The sequence below is a fragment of the Hemiscyllium ocellatum genome, chromosome 18 (assembly GCF_020745735.1).
Source record: "Hemiscyllium ocellatum isolate sHemOce1 chromosome 18, sHemOce1.pat.X.cur, whole genome shotgun sequence".
Lineage (NCBI taxonomy): Eukaryota > Metazoa > Chordata > Chondrichthyes > Orectolobiformes > Hemiscylliidae > Hemiscyllium > Hemiscyllium ocellatum.
Window position 1 is genome coordinate 18,202,770 of NC_083418.1, and position 17,313 is coordinate 18,220,082.

The window sequence follows — 17,313 nt, forward strand, 5'->3', positions numbered from 1 at the left end:
AGAGCAGGTACTCTCCATCCTACCAGCTGATCCCAGGACTGCATTGAGACATAGGGGATGGAATAAATGCTCTGAAGGAACATAGGTAGCTTGAGTGACACCACTGTAATCAAAATTTCACATCTGGAAATGTATATGCACTTTCAATCATCACATTTGATCAATTGTCATTTTAGGCTTTGAACCTTGTTACCTAGCTGGCATATCAGTGTAAAGCAGCCTCTTCAAAGTTATATTGGCAAAGTGTTGCTTATGTCTGGAAGCATTCTGAATAGCAGCAAAATTTAGCCATTGTTGAACCTTTGCGCTCATGATATAAATGTGCCGGTGTTGGACTGGGGTAGACAAAATCAGAAGTTACTTGACACCAGGTTATAGTCCAACAGGTCTATTTGAGATCATTAGCTTTCACCTTTACTTGATGAAGGAGCAATGCTCTGAAACCTAGTGATTTCAAATAAACCTGATGAACTATAGCCTGGTGTCATGTGACTTCTGTATTTATGCTCATAATTACAGACAAGACTTAGCATTTTAGATACCTGAGGCCAATAGTAATGTTAAAGTCTTGAAATAGATCCTTGCGTCCACTCATATTCTATACTTAGCCATAGAGTCACAGAGTCATACAGCAGGGAAACAGACCCTTCAATCCAATTAGTAGGTGTCACACTAATGTAACATGGTACTGCACAACAACATGTTCATTTTATTGGCTATTCAGTGTTAGCATCCACAACAAGCAGCATGGCTTTCTATCAGGTCAGAAATGCTGGGAGCCCCTGTAAGTTCTCAATGAAGCAGCGATGAATTAAAAAAATCAAAGATGTTGTGAGCCTCCAAGTAAGCACAAAGTCAGTGAATGCTAAGGAAAGCTAAGATCCATTAGCTGCATCCCATGCAGACACACAAAATGGGCATATGTGACTGTGTACATAGAGACCTATCTGGAACATTACAATGCAAGGTGTCAATGAGTTCCAAAGTGCAGTGGTGAAATTGTGGACTGTATTGTGAGTTAGTCCAAGATTGGCCATAGTGATTACGTGCTGAGGCTGTTTTGTGGATGCCAACTTTCGTAGATCAAAGCTAGTGGCAGTCACTACCCATGTAATGTGCAGTGGGATATTGGTGATTGAACCTGAAGATGGAGACACAGAAAAGCATATGGCGAACTGTATCTGCCAGTTAACCATTTGGACTTTCAAGTAGAGATTTGACGCTGTCTAGTTTCTCCGCAGGTCATTGGTGAATTGTGAGCTGTGTAAAATGAAGCAAGACTCACGTTTATTGACATGAAAATAAAGTATTTGCTGCTATCAAGATTTGGAATTCACTGCTGATACTAAGGAGAAAAATCAGACATTTACCCTCGACATTGAGAATCAGGTTTCTCGTTCTCGCACAATGCTCCCACATTTCTCACCATTGCACAAGCAACTCCAGGGCCAGGAGAATTCCATTCATCTTTCACACTTCCTGGTCCCTGTTCCCTATATCCTATCTCACTGTTTATCAGTCACAGTTACACAATGGGCCTAAATATTCATACAACCAGAGAAACATTTCAACAGCAGTGTGTGGAATTGACCCTGTCTCCACCTGCCAGTCTGACACCCACCATACAACACTTCCCCATTGCTAGATTTAACTCCACAACTCCCGCTGACTCTAATCTATGCTAAGTAATCCAACACTTACCTGGCACCCTCACCCTTTAAAAATCTGCAACCCTAACCCCATGCTTAGCTTACACACTTATGGAGTCACAGAGTCATAGAGATGTACAGCATGGAAACAGACGATTCGGTCCAACTCATCTAGGCCAACTGGATATTATAACCTAATCTAGTCCCAATTGCCAGCACTTTGCCTATATCCTTCCAATAGGCAAAAGTGAGGACTGCAGATGCTGGAAATCAGAATCTAGATTAGAGTGGTGCTGGAAAAGCATAGCAGATCAGGCAGCATCCGAGGAGCAGGAAAACCAACGTTTCGGGCAAAAGCCCTTCATCATATCCCTCCAATTCCTATTCACATACCCATCCAGATGCCTTTTAAATGCTGCAATTGTACCAGTTTCCAACACTTTCTCTGGCAGCTCATTCCAAACACGCACCACCCTTTGCATGAAAATGTTGCCCCACTTTTATATCTGTCCCCTCTCACTGTAAACCTATACCCTCTAGACTGCCCCACCCCAGGGAAAAGACTTTGTCTATTTATCCTATCCATGCCCCTCCTGACTTTATAAATCTCTGTAAGGTCACCCCTCAGCCTCTGATGCTCCAGGGAAAACAGGCCTGGCCTATTTAGCCTCTCTCTATAACTCAAATCCTCCAACTCTGGCAATATCCTTGTAAATCTTTTCTGAACCCTTTCAAGTTTCATCACATCCTTCTGATAGGAAGGAGACCAGAATTGCACGCAATATTCTAAAAGCCACCTAATCAATGTCCTGTAAAGCTGCAATATGACCTCCCAACTCCTGTACTCAATACTCTGACCAATAAAGGAAAGCATACCAAAAGCCTTCTTCACTATCCTATCTACCTGAGACTCCACTTTTAAGGAACTATGAACCTGCACTCCAAGGGCTCTTTGTTCAGCAACACTTTCGAGGACCTTACCATTAATTGTATAAGTCCTGTTATGACTTAACTTTCCAAAATGCAGCATCTCACATTTATCTAAATTAAACTCCATCTGCTATTTCTCAGTCCATTGGCCCATTTGATCAAAATGCCACTGTACTTTGAGGTAATCTTCTTCACTATCCACTAGACCTCCAATTTTGGTGTCATCTACAAATTTACTAACTATACTTCCTATGTTCACATCCAAACCATTTATACAGTGGACCCAGCACCGATTCTTGTGGTACTCCACTGGTCACAGGCCTCCAGTCTGAAAAGCAACACTTCAGCACCACCCTCTGTCTTCCACCTTCAAGCTAGTTCTGTATCCAAATGGCTGGTTCTCCCTGTATTCCATGAGATCTAACCTTGTTTACTAGTCTCACATGAGGAACTTTGTCAAATGCCTTACTGAAGTCCACATAGATCATATCCTACCATTCTGTCATCATCAACTCTCTTTGTTACTTCTTCAAAAAACTCAATCAAGTTAATGAGATATGATTTCCCATGCACAAAGCCATGCTGACTATCCCTAGTCTGTCCTTGCCTTTCCAAATGTAAATCCTGTGCCTCAAGATTCTCTCCAACAACTTGTCAGGCTTACCAGTCCGTAGTTCCTTGGGTTTTCCTTACCACATTTCTTAAATAGTGGTACCATGTTAGCCAACCTCTAGTCTTCCAGCACCTCACCTGTGACTATCAATAATACAAATATCTCAGCAAGGGGCCCAAAAATCACTTCCCTAGCTTCCTACAGAGTTCTAGGGTGCACCTGATCAGGTCCTGGGGATTTATCCACTTTTATGCTTTTCAAGTCATCCAACATATCCTTCTCTGTAATATGAACATTTTTCAAGATGTCACCCCATCTATTTCCCCACATTCTATATCTTCCATGTCCTTCTCCACAGTAAACACTGATGCAAAATACTCATTTAGCATCTCCCCCATCTCCTGAGTCTCCACACATAGGCTGCCTCGCTGATCTTTGAGGGGCCTTATTCTATCCCTACTTACCCTTTTGTCTTTAATGTATTTATTAAAATCATTTGTATTATCCTTAACCCTATTTGCCAAAGGTTTCTCTCTTTGTGCCCTCCTGATTTCCCTCTAAAGTATACTCCTACTGCCTTTATACTCTTCTAAGGATTCTCTTGATCTCTCCTGTTTACAACTAACATATGCTTCCTTTTTTTTTCTTAACAAAACCTCAATTTCTCAGGTCATCCAGTATTCCCTACCAGCCTTTCCTTTCACCCTAACAGGAATACATTCACCCTTTCACAGTAGCTTATAAAAGGCTCACTGAGCTGCTGCACATTTTAATATAGTACACTGACTTCTGCAGAATGGGCTATGAATTCAATGCCAATTCTCTTCAGGACTGTGGTTTGTGGACAGATTCTTAACAGGGGGGCCTTGTTCAGGAATTTCCAGCACAGAAGCCATCTAACGTTAAGTGGGTAAGTTTTAATCCAACCATGGATTGAAATATATCCTGATAGTACTATGTAGGTCATTGTTGCACATTCCCCATTTCTGTTTCAGTACTTTCATGATACCCCTTTTGATTTTGAACATTTGGCTCTTCACTCATTTGTAGCAGGCACTGTTTCTACTTCTAAGAATTTGTGGTGAGGCCAGATTAGCTCACTGCTGTGTGTGGTTATATTTCAATAGCATTTATTCTGGAGATCTTAACTCCATGGAGAATATTGATTGATCTCAGGAGAAACAGTAAACATTGACCAAGTTTAGGAGAACCATACAAAAAATAATATGGATCCTGATAAAGGGCTTATGCCCGAAACGTCAATTCTCCTATTCCTCGGATGCTGCCTGACCTGCTCTGCTTTTCTAGCACCACATTCTTGACTCTGATCTCCAACATCTGCAGTCCTCACCTTCTCCTAGTATGGTTATTATGGCTGAATAAACTGTTTAAGGTTACTACACAAAGGGAGGTCTGACACACAATGTCACAATCTCTACCATAGGTAGGACAAGGAGGCGAGTCCTAACTTCACACTACCCAGAACAGGGAACAGACTCCACCATCAACAACCTGATACCACAAGCCATTCAGCTAAGTGGATACCAAATGAATCTAAATTCCTGTGGCAACATACACTTCTCGCTATTATATTTTAATCTGGAGTGATGGATACTGATGGCAGAGACTCCAAATTCTTTTCTATGACAAGGCTGCCCAGGAATTTTACTTGCTTTTACTACCTGTCATTGATATATGTTAGCAGGACTTACTTACAAACTGATGCTCAATTTGATTTGTTGCCTAATGTCACACCTTCCTTGGACATCAAATCCTGATGTGTCACTTGAAACTGGAGTTTCAGTGGCAGGGGCAGTGATGCTGCATATTACAAGACAATTCTTCACTGTAGCCATTTTAAGACAAATACACTGTAGCTTGGCTGACATCCCATTACCAATAACCCTTTATTAACATATGCATTGTCTTTGACAGTTGCACTGCCTCTCCTGAGTCAGACATTCAAGCTCCCAATATCCATGACATTCATCCTTTTATGTCAGCCAGGGCTCAGAGACTGGATCTGATTAACAGTCCCAGTCAGGGAACTCATATTCTATGAGATCCAGCTGGCTGACCTTGTTACAAATGCCACAGTTATCAGATAAACATAAACTTGAGTGCATATACTGAGACAAATAATGTTCAGTATGGTTACTTGGAATTAATAAATTGTAGAAACAGTTATGAGGAACAAAATATTTGAGATCAGAGTTACTGGGAAGAAATAAACTTCAACACAGTTACTGGGGATGAAAAAAATTACAGGATAGATTCTGGGGGACAAATCTGCTATAGCACTTTTATTGGGAACACATGAACTCAACTGTACTTACACAGCATTACAGTATAATAGATAACAGTAAAGGAACAGCCCATTCAGCCTAACTAATATTTAAGTTCTATTTGAGCCTTCTCAATCTTTCCTAATTCTATCACAAAACTTATTGACATTCTACCCTCACTGTTAGCTTAATGTTCCAACCACATGTATTGATTATTGCAAGGTTTGTGAAGGTTTGTAGCTCAGGTTAAGGTTTAGGGTGTAGGTTGTGGCTGTCAGACTACTAAGACCCCCTTGGAATCTTAGTAGCACACAAACCCACCAACACTCTCAAACAAACTTAAAAGACCCAGTACAACCCATGGACAAAACCAACGTCATCTACAAAATTCCATGCAAGGACTGCCACAAACACTATATAGAACAAACAGGAAGAAAGTTAGCCACCAGGATACACAAACGCCAGCTAACCACAAAAAGACACGATCCTCTCTCCCTCGTAGCCCTACACACAGATGAAAAAAAACACCATTTCGACTGGGACAACACACCTATCCTGGGACAGGCTAAACAAAGACATGCCAGAGAATTCCTAGAGGCCTGGCACTTCAACCACAACGCCATAAACAAACACATAGATCTAGATATCACCTATCAACCCTTCAGAAAACAAACAGGAAATGACATCACCACAAACCCCAGGAACCCCCATCCAGGACAAACATATAAATAGAAAGCAGGAGACAACAGCTTTGCTTCACCTGGAGGTTGCCACTGATGATGTTACCTAGCCAGGTAATGAAACGTCTGGATATCAAACCTACAGCTCAGCAAACAAACCTACACCCTAAATGTATTGATTAATTCAGCCATGTCACTCAACAGGCTTCATCTCACTATTTCTCACTATCTAGCTCAACCTCCCATTCCCCATGTCACCACCATACTCCCCATTGCTTCACACTACTTGTCTTTGGTCCTCATTATATTTTTCATTATTTCTCATTTCAACTTACCATTTTGATCTGTCATCACAATTTCATTTTCACTGTTTCTCACACTATCTCACCACTTTTGACAACTCATCTTTGTTTCTTCCTGTCTTTTCAAAGCTTCCCACTGTCCTCACTATTTCTGATTTTCCATCCCATAATATCTTAGCAATCAAGAAATATTTCAATCTTTCTGATTCCTCTTCTCATTATTTCTTATAATCACTTTTATTGTTTCTCACCATCCATCTTGCTGTGAATCATACATCTCATTAAAAGCAATTTTCTCTGTCTTGGAGGTGACATGAGTAAGGATGAGAAAGGTACAAAATACAGTGAAAATGAAAAATCAGATTCCAGACATCAAAAGTGTTCCCAGTTTTCCCCTTAAGTCATAAATGGGGACTTCAGCTCACCATTGATCAGTGATTATCCTATTTCCATATATTCATTTCAATTTAAATAGAGATCAGAGAGCTCAAATTCCTGAGAGATAGATCAGAGTGTATAATGTTGTTGTAGCTTGCTGAATATTTGACACAGCCACCTTGCAAAAACTTCTTCTGCATATGCCCGTACATGCAGAATGGCCACCGTCCTCTTCAACATTCATTCATGCAAGTCTGCATCATTGAATTACCAGCCTCACCACATCACCTTCCATACGCTGGAATCAATTCACACACCACTTTAAGCCCTTAAACATTTTACTTTGGAGGTCAGGGACACCTATAACATGTATGCTTCTGCTAGGTTGCTTTGTATCCAGGGACATACAGACATACTTCATGCATCTGCACAAGTTAGATCGTTTTCTTAGCACTCCTTTACTTTACTGCTTACTTGGAGGCTGTCAGTCTTCCTGATGAAGGGCTTATGCCCGAAACGTCGAATTTCTTGTTCCTTGGATGCTGCCTGACCTGCTGCTCTTTTGCAGCAACACATTTTCAGGCTGTCAGTCTTTGCTTTCTTAAGGCACACATAGGTGAGGGCAAACTTGTGATGATGAGGAGCATTGAACAGTCAACTAATCAGTCAAAGAGAAGATGAAGTCTCCATGCAGCACCTTACTTTGTGGGGCTGGAGTTGGGTGCTTGGTGTGGGGGTGGAGGGGGGCAGGCACAGACCAAGTAGGTATTTGGTGCAGGAGTGAAGGAAGAAGACATCAGGCAGATAGGATAAAAGATGGAATAGGGTCTGAGGACAGCAGGCTGCCAGGTCTAGGTTGGTGCATGTGCATGTGTGGAGTTGGATGACAGGTATCAAGTTCAACATGTGCACAGGTCTTGGGTCCATAGGCGAGGTGTATAGCAGAGGATTTGTCAATGCTATGAGGACAAGGGGGATGGAGAGAGTATTATTATTATTATAGACAATAGGTGCCGGAGTAGGCCATTCTGCCCTTCAAGCCTGCATCACCATTCAATATGATCATGGCTGATCATCCATAATCAGTATCCTGTTCCTGCCTTATCTCCATAACCCTTGATCCCACTATCCTTGAGAGCTCTATCCAACTCTTTTTTAAATGAATCCAGAGACTGGGCCTCCACTACCCTCTGGGGCAGAGCATTCCACACAGCCACCACTCTCTGGGTGAAGAAGTTTCTCCTCATCTCTGTCCTATGGTCTACCCCGTATTTTTAAGCTGTGTCCTCTGGTTTGGCACTCACCCATCTGCGGAAACATGTTTCCTGCATCCAGAGTGTCCAATCCTTTTAATAATCTTCTATGTCTCAATCAGATCCCCTCTCAGATCAGGGTGATCATGTCTCAATCAGATCCCCTCTCAGATCAATGGGAGATTTTAAGTCTGGGATGGAGACTCAGGCTAACTGGGGAGGGTGGGAGGTGGCAAGTTGCAGAACGCACTATCTCACTGATCATCTCACTTTTCCAAACACTCTCCATTTTACTGTTTCCTAAACCTTACCTCTGTTTCCCATGGCCCAACACATTTTGCCATACACATTTTCATCTGTTCCAAATCCCTTATGCTTCTCACTATCCATCTCACTGTTTCCCAACCCTCAGACTCACAGCAGTCTATAGTGCAGAAAAAGGCCCTTTGGCCCATCAAGTCTGCAAAGTTAAAAGCAGCCACTTAACTATTCTAATCCCATTTTCCAGCAATTGGCCATAGCCTGTGTGCCTTGATTTAGCAAATGTAAATCTAAATACTTCTTAAATGTTATGAGGGTTTCTGTCTCTATCACTCTTACAAGAAATCAGTTTCAGATTCCCACCACCCTGTGGGGTTAAAAACATTTTCCTCAGATTCCCTTTCCTTAAATCTTTGCTCCTAGCTTTTGACCCCTTCAAAGGAAAGGTTTCTTCATGTCTATCCTCGGTCCCTCAATTTTATACATCTCAATCATGTCCCCCCATGTCTCCCTGTACCCATTTCACTGCTGCGTACTCTTCTTGTATACACTTCTCATTGCTCCTGCTTCATACTATCCTTCTCACAGTTTCGGTGCTCATGCCGTTCCTTCAATTTTAAATGTTCAGTCTTCAAGTAAGATTGCCAATTAATTGTTTTTTTTAGAGATGGAGTGAAACCCAATTAGCTCGCTGCTGTGTCCTGTTACATTTCATTAATATTTATTCTTGAGAGCTCAACTCAATGGAATAAAGAGATTGATCACAGTAAACATTAGCCAAGTTTACAGGAACTGTAAATGTGACATGGTTATTGTGGATGCATAAACAGTAGCAGAAGACAAATAAATTGCACACAGATTCTCAGTGCAAATAAATTTTACTACAAGTTTGATGGATAAATAGGTTTGGGGATGAATTAATTCATGCTTGATGACTAGTTATAAAGAATGTGCAACACAGTTTTGGGGAAGAGATTAAGTGCTGTACCTTTTACTGCTGTCAAATTGGATTCACTTAGAATTACCAAAAATGTACAGTGCAGAACCATCCCATTTGACCCAAGCAATCTTTGCTGACATTAATGTTCCACTCAAGATTTTGCTTTTTCTTCCAGTAATACTCATGTAAGATTTGACTTGATTAGCTCACTGATGCATATGATTATATTTCAATACTATATAATCCTGGAGACCTAGGGTCAGCGGGGAAATGTGATTGTTCACAGGAGAAACTAGCTAAATTTAACAAAAAACAAAGAAACTGTGGTGGTCACTAGCAACACTAGCAAACTATGGGACACTCAATAGGGAAAAATGAATTATACCATGGTTAGGAGGAAGAAATAAATGAAGTCAAGTTACAAAGAACAAATAAATTGTAGCAGACTGGAGACAAATTACCTTGAGTACAGATGCCAGGAACAAATAAATTTTGTGGGGGGAGAACAAAGTACAATTTGCGATTTTTGAGAAGATTTGTAGCTCAGGTTGAGATTCTGGTTGTAAGTTTGTTCGTTGAGCTGGAAGGTTTGTTTTCAGACATTCTGTCACCATACTAGGTAACGTCATCAGGGAGCCACTGGTGAAGCACTGGTGTTATGTCCAGCTTTCCATTTATGTGTCTTGGTTTCTTATGGTGGGTGATATATGTATCAATTATGGTATGATATGTATCAAATACATAACAAGTACAATGTGTGAACATTGAGAATTCTAAAGATTCACAAACTTTTTGAATGAAGTAATTTCTCCTTACCTCAATCCCAAATAATCACACTTGTGTTCTAATATTCCCCAAAAACTGGAACTCCCAGCATCAAGCCTATGAAGCCTATTGCAGAATCTTGTATGTGACAATAAGATCACTGTTCATTCTCCTAAACTTCACAGAATATAGAATCTATTTACTCAACCTCTCAACATAGTACAAACCACTTAACCCCGGCAACAACTTAGTGAATCTTTGTTGTGTCACCTCCACTGCAAGTATATTACCCTTCCTTAAACATGGATACCAAAAATATAAATTGTATTCTAGATGTAGTCTTACCAAAGCCCAGCATATTGTAGCAATACTTGCTTATCCCTGTCCTCTAATCTCTTGCAACAAGGACCAAATGCCATCACCCTTCCAGTGTTTGCTATACCTGCCAGAAATGTGATTGGACCAAAGAAAAGGAAACAAAGTGTGTGACCCTTGTCTGAAATGAAAAGATCAAGATATGGGAAGACATCACCTCCCATGATTCAGAGACTTCGTAAATATTTCCTTTAAAATAGGACTTTCTGGTGCATTATTTCAGCAACCTTTGAATAAGTAAACTGGAATTTCTCAAGACAAAATTAACCCAGAATTAATCATTCAGTATGTATTACATGAACTGCAGCGGTTTAAGAAGACAGTCACCACTCGCAAAGAGGGACAAGCAATAAATGCTGGCCAGGCATTGATATCCATATTCCAAAAGTGAATTTTAAAAATTACAAATAGTTGCTTAGTAATGCAGAACTTGAGCATTGCTGGAAAAAGGCATACTTTGTTGAGGTTTATTCTCTTACACTTATCAGAACATGCAGTAAAGATGTTGGTTTTCCCCTTGAATTGGTATTCTTCTGAATTGTATTGATGAATCCAAGATGATATATGTATTTAAATATTACTGAAAAAGTAATATGTTATTACCACTGATTGACAATGAACCACAAAGTGAAAGCATTTTTAACAGTAATTCTTCAAACTGAACAAATTCCTGTACAATCATTTGTTGGGCCAAATGGCCTGCTTCCAAACTGTAGGGATTCTATGATTCTAAGTGCCTAATGTAGTCAGTACACAATACTTCAAACATCCTTCCCTTTCGAGTTACTTTAAATATAATTAGTAATATACTAACCATATTTAGAACTCATCCCAAAAACTTCCAATTCTACCTTTCTGCATACACAAAACATCAGGAATTTAGCAGTAAACTAGACTAACCTTCTCTCCTCTGTTCCTCACCTCTTCTCTAAAATCTCCCTTACCTTTTAAGTCTAACTTCTATGGTCCTTCTCACCAATGTTATTCCAATCCCAAGGTTAGTGCATCATCACTCCATTTACTGATGCCCCTACAAATAGTGTCCTCTCCTATACTATGCTTGCTGCTGACAGACTCTATTGTACTTCATTGGAAAGAAACATTCTGTGATTTGAAGAGCAGCAGGGAGGTGGGAAACAGTGTATTTGTCTCAGCAATAGAGTATGTGTAAAATATAAAAATAATAAAATGGAAGTGGTAAAGAAAAGTCACATTCTTAACCTGCATACTAACTTTGAGTTTGAACACACAAGCCTCTCAGAGGATCAACATTTATAAATTTCATACCTTGCAGATAAATTCTGTTTTCCTACTTTTTAAAATTCATTTATATCTTGGTTTTCTACTCTAATGCTCAAAGTGAGTAAGTTCACACTTCCCTATATTGTACTCTAACCGCCATCTTGCACTGACTTATTTAACCTAGATATCATCTTTGCAGTCTTTCTCTGTATCATCCCCATAGCTTACTTATCTTTCCACCTAGCTTTATGCCATCAGCCCACATAGATGAAGAGACAGAGACTACTGTATTTTAATTACTGATTTGTAATTTCTAAATAGCTGAGGACCTGACACCACTTGTAGCACTTCACTAATTTCCACCTATTGACTTAAAAAAGCTCTATTTGTATCTTTACTCTTTGTCTATTAACCGATCTATTATCCGAGCTAATTTATTACCTCCACTTCTATGAGCCTATTGACCTCTTATGTGGGTCCCTATAGAATGCAGTTTGGAAATACTACTGCTGCTGGCTCCCCTTCATCTATCCTACTGGTCACATTCTGAAAAGACATTAATAATTTTGTCAATCACAAGCTCCATTCTATAAACCATATTGCTCGTCTAAACATACAAACTTTTCTAAATGGATTGTTAATATTTTCTTAATAATAGACTTCAGCATTTTTCAAATGATTGATGTTAGACTAACTGGCCTGTTCTTCCTTGTTTGTCCTCTCCTGTTTCTTAAATATGTTTTAAGTGTCAATTCTAACTTCTGATGGTATAACTTCCAAATCCGAAGAATTTTGGAAAACCATAGCGAGCACATTCACTAACTCTGCAGCCAATCATTTTTGAATCCTAGGTTTTCATGTAGGCCATCAAATTTGTCAGATTTTAGTCCCTTAACTCTCTCCAGTACTTCATCTCCATTGATATTATCTACCTTAACGTCCTAATATTTTTAGACATGAAGTTACTCTCTATTCTGGTAAGAAATTTCTATCGCGAAAACAGGCAAAGTGGGCCCGATTTTCTCAGAAATGAAGGTGGAGATTTTGTTGTCCTTAGTAAATGACAGCTGGGACCTGATCCATTTCTATTAATTCAATTTTCACTCATAGGGGAAAGAGATAGTCACAGGGATAGTGGATGTGCGAACATTGAGTTTCCAAAATTCTTTAAATTTGGGAATTTTTCCATCCAATTAGAAGGTGGAAAATTACATACAGATATTCAAGGAACAAGAGAGAAAATCAAGGAACGATAGGCTAGTTAGTTTAACATCAGCCATTTCAAAAATGTCAAAATCTATGATCAAGGAAACCTTAATCCATTTAGAAAAGTTTGCAGGATTACATAAGCAATATATTTTATGAAAGGGAACGTGTGATTGACAAAATTATTAATGAAACTTCTAATTATAACTTGTTTGGGCCATTCAAATTTGTTCCACCTCGAGCGATTGTATGTGTGGAGTATGCACATTCTCCCCAAGTCTGCATGGGTTTCCTCTGGGTGTTTCGGTTTCTTACTACAGTCCAAGGATGTGCAGGTTTAGGTGGATTGGCCACGGGAGATGCTGGGTTACAGGGATATGGTAGGGGGCTGGGTCAGGGTGGGAATGCTCTTCAAAGCGTCGATGTGGACTTGATGAGCTGAATGGCCTGTTTCCACACTGTAGGGATTCAATGAAGTATATGCAGTGTGCATTTCATGACATAATGGTAAAGGTATTTAGGGATAAATCACAAGTAGAAAAGATATGCTGAAGTCAAGCTGTCAAGTTATTTAAATGTCTTGCCCTTCACAACCTGAGAAATCATGTCTGCATGGAAAAAAAATCAACAGTTTCAATAATTGACATAACATTTATTGCTTTTGTTATGGTGCTGAAAGTGGATTACTTTGTGAAATAATCTCAAGGGTCTCAGTCAAAGTTAACAATAATTTATTTTGCCAACATGTTGGCAGAACTTAAACCAGAGAATTCCCAAAGAAAGAACTCTGACTTCAGCAAGAAATCTGAGGTATTTATAATTTGGAGGCGCCAGTGTTGGACTGGGGTGTACAAAGTTAAAAATCACACAACACCAGGTTATAGTCCAACACCTTTATTCAGAAGCACTAGCTTTCGGAGCGCTGCTCCTTCATCAGGTGGTTGCGGAGTATAAGGTCATAAGACACAGAATTTATAGCAAAGGTTTACAGTGTGATGTAACTGAAATTATATATTGAAAAAAACCTGGATTGTTTGTTAAGTCTCTCATCTTTTAAAATGACCATGTTGGTTTCAGTTCTTTCACATGTAAATCCCAGAACCTTTTTAAAGTTACATTCTCAATTGAACTTTAACAACAGGTGCCATTTTGGCCCAAATAATGCATTGAAGGTGTGAAGTACCCTGTGTGGGGCTGTCTATGCTCCAATGTTCAGACTGATTCTATTTCTAAAAAAAGGGATTCACAGAACCTTACATGGATTCAAGTAGTTTTTGAGCAAAATAAAATGAAATTCCATAAGTACAAGCTCACCCCACAAACCTATATCCATGTGTGCATCCATGTGTGTGTGTGTGTGTGTGTGTGTGTGTGTGGGGGGGGGGGAATGAGTTCTGTGTGAGAGTGGTGTAAAGTGGTATAAGTCTATGAGAGGGTGAGTGTGTGTGGGTGAGAGTGTGGGAATGTATATGTGAGCATATGAGAGAGAGCTTGTGTAGGAGAGAAGGTCTGCACGATAGTATGGGTCTGTAGGAGAGTGTGCACGTCTGGAAGAGTGTGTGTTTGTCTGTCTGTCAGTCTGTAGGAGTGTGCGTGCGTGTGTCTGTAGGAGTCTGTGTCTGTGTGTATGCACACACATAGACACTACTACAGACAGACAGACACACCTACAGACAGACATCCACAAACAGACAGACACACACACTCCTTTAAACCCATACACTCATGCAGAACTTCTCTCATACACTCTCACGTACGCTCCCACACTCACACACCTTCTCACAGACTTATACCACTTTACACTCACACTCACACTTACACACTCTGTCACAGACATCCAAACCCTCCACGTACGCATGCGTGCGCACGCGCGCGCACACACACACACACACGTCTGTGGGTGAATTTGTACTTACAGAATTACATTTTATTTTGCTCAAAAACCACTTAAATCCATGTAAGATTCTGTAAATCCCTTTTTTAGAAATAGAATCACTGTGAACACTGGGTCACAAACAGCCTCACACAGGGTACCTTACAATTTCAATGCATTACCTGGCTGACATGGCACCTTATTCTTAGAGTTCACTTGAGAATGTAACTTTAAAAAAAGTTCTGGGATTTACATATGAAAGAATTGAAACCAACTTGGTCATTCTAAAAGACAATAAACTTAACAAACAATCCAGGTCTTTTTCAATATATAATTTCAGTTACATCACACTGTAAACTTTTGCAATAAATTCTGTGTCATAAGATCTTATACTCCACAACCACCTGATGAAGGAGCAGCCCTCTGAAAGCTAGTGCTTCCAAATAAACCTGTTGGACTATAACATGGTTTTGTGTGATTTTTAACTAGGTATTTATACACTGCAAGTGATGCAGACAGTACACTGTCAGGCAAACACCTTGTTTATCACACATTCTAAAATGACAAAAGTGCCTAACATCTGCTCCCAGCCATTCCCCTTTAATCTTTTAGAGCCTGCGCTTTTTCCCATTCTTCACAAAGGCCCACTGCTTCTTCTTCATTACTAGAGGGGTCAATAACCAGGGGCATATATTTAATGCAAGTGAGAGAAAGCTAAGAGGAGAACTGAGGATAAATTATCTCACTCAGACAATGATGGGAGTCATTCACTGAACTCATTGCCTAAAAGTGTGATGGATCAAAAATTTCAGAACACTGTAATTTAACATTTCACCTATGTTTCAAAGGCCTCCAGGGCTATGGCCAAGAGCTGAAAAATGAGATAAATGCAGTAAGAACTTTGTTGACACAATGGATGACATGGTGTCCTTCTGGGATCAAAGCATCTATTATTCGATGATTTTAACTCCAGGACATAACTGCAGAAGTTCCTGAGGCTAGTGTCCTTAGCCAAGCATCTTCAGTTGCTTCATTAATGACCTTCCTTCCATCATAAAGTCAGAAGTGCGAATGATCACTGATGATTGCATAAAGGTCCATCATCATTTGCGATTCCTCAAATACTGAAGCAATTCACACCCAAATTCGGAAAGAAGTGGACAATATTCAGACCTGGGCTGACAGGTGCCAAGAAACATTCTCATCACACAAGTGCCAGGCATAACTAGCCCCAACAAAGAAGAACCTAACCATCACCTCTTAAAATTCAACAGTATTACTGTGTCTGAATATTCAGCCTCTCACTGGCCATGGCATTTATGTGGCTGATTCAGTTGTACTTCAGTCAATGGTGACTTCCGAGATGGTGATGGTGAGTAATTCAATTATCACAGTGTTGTCGAACATCAAGGGAAAATGATTACATTCTCTTTGATTGGACATAATTGTTGCCTGTAACAAATGTTGAACAAATGTTATGTGCTACGTTGTTAGTCTACTTGAATATTGTCCTGGCCTTGCTGTTTATATGGGTATTGGCAGCTTCTGAGGACTTATGAATGGAACTGAACATTGCAGTCAAATGTGAACATTTATACTTCTGATCTTATGCAGTAGGAACCATCATTGTTGAAACAGCATATAATGGTTCAGTTCAGACTGCATTGAGAAACTACTGTGGAACTCCTGGGGCTGAGACATTTGGACTCCAGCAACCTGTTTGAGCTAAGTATTACACCAGTCAGCAGGAAATTCTCTACCTGATTTGCAGCAAGTTAACATGGCTACATGATGCTAAATTCAGTCAAACATTAGCACTGATGTCAAGGGCAGTTCATTCTCACCACAGCTTTGAAAAGCATTTAGTTGTCTATATCAAGAGGTCTGCAGATAAGTGTTTTGGTAGAACCCAAATGAGTGTCAGTTAGCAGGTTTTGGTGCTCAAGCTAGGTTTTCTAGTACATTTTTCATCACTCTCCTAAGCAGTAATTGGCCATATTGTATTTGTCTTATTTTTCTTGGATAGGATATATCTGGGAAAATTTCCACAGCATTGGATAGTTTCCAGTGTTGTTTCCACTGAAACAGCTTGGCTAGAGGAAAGGCCTGACCTGAAATGCAACTCTTCATCCGGAATATATCAAGGCTTACATCCTTTTCTATATCCTGTGTACTGAACTGTTTCTTAATAACACATGCAGAGAATCAAATTAGTTAAAAAATTAAATCTGTTATAGCAGAGACCTCAGGAAATGGATCATCCACTCAGCATCTCTAGCTGAAAATGATTCTCAGTACTTCATCCTTTTTGTTTGCACTGATGTGCTCAGCTTCATCATCGTTGACAATGGGGATATTTGTGCAATTTAGAACAAGCCCAAAGGTAAGGAGGGGTGTGGTTTCATATTTGAGCCAAGTTTTGGCAGGCAAGACTTCTCTTAGAATCATAGACTCCCTCCAGTGTGGAAGCAAGCCATTCTGCTCATCAAGTCCACACCGACCCTCCAAACATCATCCCACCAAGACCCACACCCCTACCCTATCCCAGTAATTCTGCATTT

The 17,313-nt window shown here is 40.0% G+C and overlaps 1 protein-coding gene across 2 annotated transcripts in view; it reads right to left on the reverse strand.

The window, feature by feature from the left end:
• LOC132824351 (inactive serine protease PAMR1-like) overlaps positions 1 to 17,313 on the reverse strand; it is a 166,893-nt gene that overhangs the window by 96,678 nt on the left and 52,902 nt on the right. The gene's annotated exons all lie outside the window — the stretch shown is intronic.